We start from the raw sequence: 7026 nt of genomic DNA on the forward strand, positions 1-7026 counted from the left end.
TATCATATTTTACATTAAATTTTATTGATCATTTAACAACCGATTTTATCGTTTTGTATGACTAAAATGAATTATCTGTTTTATTTATAAAGGCATTTAAATTTTTTGTTGAATATATTATACCAAGCCATTTAAAGCGAACACCTATAGCTATATTATTGTGGTATCGTAAATATATATACGCATTAACGCATTACTATACGCAATGGTTTAGATATTCACTAATACCTAATTGTTTTTAAAAATCTATTTCATATTGTGTGTACAATTATATTTCTGAAAAATTCGTAATAGGTATATACTATATATAATATAAAAATATAAAATATATGCGATGCATTGATCACAATGTTTTTTTTTCTGTAGATACACAATAAGTTGTCAATAAAATGTTCTTATTTTAAAAAATGAGGGTAATTTTGAATATAAAATTTTATTTAGTTTGTATACTTTAGAGAAATAAAACAAACAAAAAATTAAGGTAAACCTAGAATTTTTACGCCAATCCAATTTTCAACAATATTGATTTTTTTTTTGACCTCAAAAACAAATTACCGTAGTTATATCAATTTATTACTACATTTTTGACTGTTGTATTATTGTTTATTTACGATAACATTTTGTTACTAAATAGACAATTAGCAAATTATTTTGTAGTGAGAAATTTGTAAAAATTTCTGTACTTAAGAGTTTTAAAAATTTAGTACAAGGTACATTAGTTTTTCAACTTAAGTGACAAAAAAAAAAATTTGTAGGAAAAATAATTTTTTACTAGAATTTCAAGTTCAAATGTTTACTACATTCAATATTTACCTGTAAAATAATTATTTCTTGTCAAATAATTTTTGATATTCATATTTTATTAGATTTAAAAAAAAATAATAATAACAATAGATAGATATTTGAATTTTTCTACAAATGTTTAAATTATCATTTTCGTAATAATATAATATTTTCAATTGTTTAAACTATTTTGAGTTATTAATAGGCATGATAAATGTTCAGTTGTTTTTCTATAAATGTCAATAAAAATTATTCACCTAGTCAAAATTCTTGAAAATTTAAAACAAGATTCGACAAAAGTAAATGTTATTCTTATATCTGTATAAAAATATTAAAAATATACAGGCACGATTTTTTTATATATCCATTTGACGAATCACAAAAAATTGTGATCTATTTTGTAGTTAATAATTCATATATCTTTTGTATCTAAGTGACTAAGTATTGAAAATATAAACGATTCCCCATCATAAGTAATTTATGTTTTATATTGGAATGGAACCATAAAATCCAAAAAATGTAAAAAGAAAATTATTATTTTACAACTAAAATAACGATATGTTAATTATTTTGTTTAAAAACAATATTCGTGGGAACTTAAACTTTTTATATTATTATAAATTTTTCTACACGTACCTAATAATAATTATCATTTTTGATTTATTTTAAAATATTATTTATTTATATAGGTAGTACCTATAAATATATTTCTACTGTTTTACGGTAGGTATTTACGGTATCCACAGAAAAACGTTATTAAATTTTGTTTTGTAAACTTGTAAGTAAATTTATTGTGGTAGAAATATTTAAATATATATACATAGGCGTGTTCAGTGGCCGAGGGGTCACAACAAATGTTTAAATCGTGATTCTTATTTTTTTTTAGACTCGAAGTAACATTTATTTTTTATGTAACAAGATAAAAAAAATTACAAAATATAAAACAAATAATTAAAATTTATAGGTACGAGGTACACACCGCATGACTTTTTTTTTGGGTATGATTTTGTTGGAGGCACAATTCGCCGGAGGAGCCAGTGGCAAGGGCGTATTCGGGGGGGGAGTGAAGGGGCATTCACCCCGCTGTCGCTCGTAGTTTTTCTATATAATACATTAATAAAAATTTATTTAAAAAATGTTCCGTTTGATAAAGATTGTAAATCGTAATGATATCAATGATATCATACCAAACATAATAAGAATTTTATGCCTATTTGGGTAGTCAACTGTAAATTATTTTTAATCTAAAAAAATTAATTTCACACCCCCCTCCCATGGTCTAAACTCAAATACTCCCTTGGTCAGTATACACTCGGTCGGTCCCTCCAGTAAACACGCCTATGTATATAATATATATTATTATAATAATTAAATACTAATAAATAATAATATTATAATAAATGCAATATTTTCGGAAATAATTATATCAACCTACTATAGTAATATTAAAATTTAAAAGTAAAATAAATGGCTTCCTAATAGCTATATCAAAAACACATAACATTTGGTGATATAGCTGCTGATATTATTGTTTCTGCTCAGAATCGTTTTTCGTATGTATACAATGAATTATCACTGAATTCAAATTCAACACATCTAGTAAATTAGTGAACTAAATCAAGTCTTCAACTATTCAACACCTAATGTACAGCAGAGCGGTACCTGCTTCTTTATATTTTTAAAAAATTATTTAATGTAATTGAATAGAAAAAAAATGATGATTTGTCAATCTAGGATAATTGGTAGGATATATTATATTATTATTTATTAGCTATATTTAAATTGTAATATATCATTATTTTAAGTGATTTCGTAAAAAATTAAATTTCATACGCTCATACAATTTTTTCTATATTGACGCTAGAACTTTATTTTACAGTTACTTGAATGAAAACTTATGGATAACCTTGTGTTAAATTTTAAAGATTTTTTGAATTGCCAAATATTTTATTGGCATTTCAAAAAAAAAAACTTAAAAAAATCGAAAATTTCATTGTCTATAAATAGCTTAAAAAAGTCAAAATATTTTGAAAATTTAATCAATAATAGCTAAACATTTGGTGGAAATTTCAAGTATTTACAATGATTCGTTTTTGAGTTATAGCAAAATAAAAAAATGATTTTGACAAAAACTTATTATGCGTAAAAATTCCCGTTTTTTCTAATGCTTTTGAAAACTACTGGCAATATTTTACTTGTAAAATCAATACATTCCTCACTTCGTTCAGAATCTAAAATGATATGATTAATGTGGAAGTCGATTTTTCCCAATTAAACCGTGTAAATTCCGTTGTCTCGTACGCAGTTAATTAACCAACTCACTTACGATTTACGAACCACCAAAACAAATTTATTTAAAATATACATCAACATTCAACATAATATATATTGTATTCGCATGTATATATCGGCAATGTTGCGCAGAAAGTACCGACTTCGTTAATGTTATGTTAATATAATATGAAAACTTTGCTTATGCGGAATCGCGGAGTTGAGAAGCAAAATGTGATAATTTTTATGAATGAAAAGATCACGAATAATCACTTATAATACCGATAACGGTGGCTGCGTTTCTTAAAAACGGATCGCCGATGATTAAAAAGTTCCCATCACCGGCTACCGTCTATTCGTACAGTCACGCGGTGGGGACGTGAGTACAAACGTTGTCGTAGCGCGTCGTTTGGAATATTTTTCACATCATCTCGGTTACGTTGTATACGTATAACAGGTACATAATATTAAAGTACAATTTCACAATATTGCGTCATCACTGATGAAACAACTAAAACACGGTATTTCATTTACTTATTGTATTATAGGTAGTAGGAGCCGTACAATTTTATTTTATACATATTACACTCGTGTGTAAAACTTTGTATGTATACTTTTTAATATATCGTGTGTTTATTATTTTATTCTAACTAAAACGAGTATAGCTATGACCCTTATTATACATATATATTCGAGCGTTGTACGATTTACCTATAGGTATTCAATGCGATAAAAGGGTCATTTAAATATTATACGAGCTAATTGCTATATGAAACGTAGGGAATTGAAAAAGCTTTATTTTTAATTGAATAATAATTTGGGGCGTAAATAAAAGTTTGGAATCAAAAACAACATAACAAGGTCCTTATAATTGCGGCGTCTAAAAAGCAACGAAGTATATTCGAGTATTATTAGACGATTAATGTATTTTTGTGGGTACCTACGTTATTTTTGAAAATGGAAGAGATTGGTATTTCTTTATACACCATATTTAATTAAAACCTTTTAAAACTGTTTGTAAAAAATCTTATAATTTTACTGACTACTGTTTTACAAGTATATTAAAAAAATTGTGTAAGTATAAATTATCGCTTTGCTGGACCTCGTCATTGAGTAAATTCCTGTAATACAGTGGTTTTCAATTTGTTTTAAGTGCACTGTGCTCTTCACGCTGCAATTTTCACGGCGTATATCGATCATAAACGACTTTTTCTTCAAAGGAGATCCTTTTTTTTTGGTCATTATTTAATGATTTATACGTACATATTATATTTATAAAAATTTTTTTATCTATTTATATTAGACTTAAGAATAAATATATACCTATATATACCTACATTTAATGAACAATTTATGTTTGATGGACGTTATAATTATTTTTAATTTTTGGACGATTAGTTATAATACATTAATACAGGCATATACCTATAGGTATACTTACATTATATGTCAATATGTCATTACCTACCTAACTGATGAATAATATTAAATTACATCATAAGACTAAAAACAAGTTTTCTTATATTTAAAATATATTATAATCTAAGAAATGTAGTGTGGATCTCACACCAATCGTCTAACTGTTCAAAGAGATGTATAGGCATAGGCATTTGGAAATATGACGTGTTTAGCGTCTAAGAGCCGAAGTCAGAATTGCGGAGTATATATTTTACGTGTAAACGTATAAATTAATACAAAGATTTCAATCGCCGAAGAAAATATATATTTTTGTTTATATATAATCTGAAGTGTATTTATATGTTTATGATAGGTACTGATAGGCTTATTTTATAATTTCTAGTTTTCTATAAGTATTTAAAACTATTACAGTGTTATTCATATAGTCATTGTCAAAAACTAAGGTTTAACATAAGTTAAGAAAAACCGGGTTTAATAATGTACTATTCATAGTCAACATAGTCAATGGGATATGCTAAGTTTTTAAAAACTGTGGATTATTTTAGTTTTATTATAAACAGCCATAGAGCCACCTCCAAATTTCCATATTATTACTAATTGTTGCCAATCTAAAAATAAGATAGTAAGATTTTATTTGTTTTCGTGATGCGTGTGTCGCAAATCTATAGTTTTATGAGATTTATATTTTTTTGTAAGAGGTAAAAAAAAAAAATTCTAAAATACTGTCGTTATTTATTAAAATTATTGTAAAAATCAAGCAATTTTTACACGTAAAACATATACTATGGCTGGCTGATCATTTATCGGATTTATGACGTCACGTGGTTAGTTATCAACTCTCATATAGTAGTGATAGTACGTTGAATAATTATATTTTGAACTTAGAATTTTTATTCAGACGTTTTTAATTATTTTGAATACTATAATAAATAACCAATTCATAAATGTAAATTAACTAGAATAGTGATCTAAGATAATCTATAAAAATTCTAAGATATTATCATATTCTTATCGTTTTCTTTCTACAGATTGTCTTATAAAATTTATTAAAAATACATTACTCTTGAACAGTTGAACGCATCTATTAGTGTGCTATTGTCATAACTCATAATACTCATAATATATGCAATATGCAAGTATACAATTTAAGCTATCTGCTATGTATGTAAGTATGAAATATAAATCTATTTGAAGCTATTGTAGCATATTTAATGAATACTCGCGGAACCTCGTTTGAAAATCGCGTCTTTAATGGACGCGAAAGATCTTAAATTCGAATTACAACAAAATAAATAAATAAATGGATAATCTTCATTTAAATATTTGCCTAATATCTTCAAAATTTGAAAATATCTGTAATATAATAAATTGTCCATATATTGTATAATATATAACTTATTATAAAACCATTACTTATCAAAATCAATTTTTTATCATACATAAATCCAAAATACAATAAAGGAAACTTAAAAGTTTCAATTATCTATACACAGTACAAAAAAGCTCAATTTTTTTGATTTATGTGGTGTCTAGTAAAATACGAGTACTAATATAAATATTTGGTGAAAATTTCAAGTCTATGTGGTAGTATTTTTTTTTAAAAATTATAAAAAATTAATTAAATCGATTTACCTAGTTAAATATTGTTTTTCTTAATTTTCCGGATTATTTTAAAGAGTAGGCACTGGAGAATTTTTACATTCCACAAGTACCAACTAGATCAAATTTTATATAATGTTATATACTAGACATAATTCACAATTCTTGAGATTGAAGACTGCAGAAGCCTCTTATATGTTATATCTACTATAAATTATGTATAAGTATGTTACAAATAAAAACATATATACATCATCTTAAATTCAATACATTCATCTCTCCGCACGGAAGTTAAAATAGAACAAAATATAATATAATCTTAATTCATATACTTGATACTTAATATACCTGTACAGTATCAAACTAATACATAAAACATAAAACACTATAACATGTGTACAAAAACTGTTTTATTATAATATACTATATACTTATCATTTATCAATATTTTGTACAATAACATGTCGGTAATATTTCTATACTTTGTAGTTAGGTATTAGTTCATTATACGAATTATTATGTATAGGTAGTGTGTGTGTATAAGATGTATATACTCGTATAACACTCAATCGAGCATGAGCCCGGATAGCTCAGTCGGTAGAGCATTAGGCTTTTAACCTAAGGGTCCAGGGTTCGAGTCCCTGTCCGGGCGAAATTTCTTTTTTGCGATTTTTCTTGATTTTTATTATATTTCATTTTTTATACGCAGTAGAATACTGTTTAATTGTTTATGTACATTTTTAAATGAATCATTATCACATTAGACAGCTTAAATAATAACAATATTGAATTTTTTTTTACAGAGCGTAGGTATTAAATTATTTATCTCCTATAGCGATTATTAAAATATTGATTGTGATTCGTATTTCGTGCATTACTTTAAAGATTTTCATGAGTTTGATAGAAATGGTTCCGGACATTATGACATTTTTCACGCAAATAAATTACATTTAT

General features: G+C 25.5%; 1 non-coding gene across 1 annotated transcript; it reads left to right on the forward strand.

The window, feature by feature from the left end:
• The first annotated feature begins 6651 nt into the window (after positions 1–6651).
• On the forward strand, positions 6652–6724 carry Trnak-uuu (transfer RNA lysine (anticodon UUU)). The gene has a single exon. It is a non-coding gene; the product is annotated as a tRNA-Lys (tRNA).
• Positions 6725–7026: the final 302 nt, after the last annotated feature.

This window comes from Rhopalosiphum padi, chromosome 3 (genome assembly GCF_020882245.1).
Source record: "Rhopalosiphum padi isolate XX-2018 chromosome 3, ASM2088224v1, whole genome shotgun sequence".
In the NCBI taxonomy this organism is placed as follows: domain Eukaryota; kingdom Metazoa; phylum Arthropoda; class Insecta; order Hemiptera; family Aphididae; genus Rhopalosiphum; species Rhopalosiphum padi.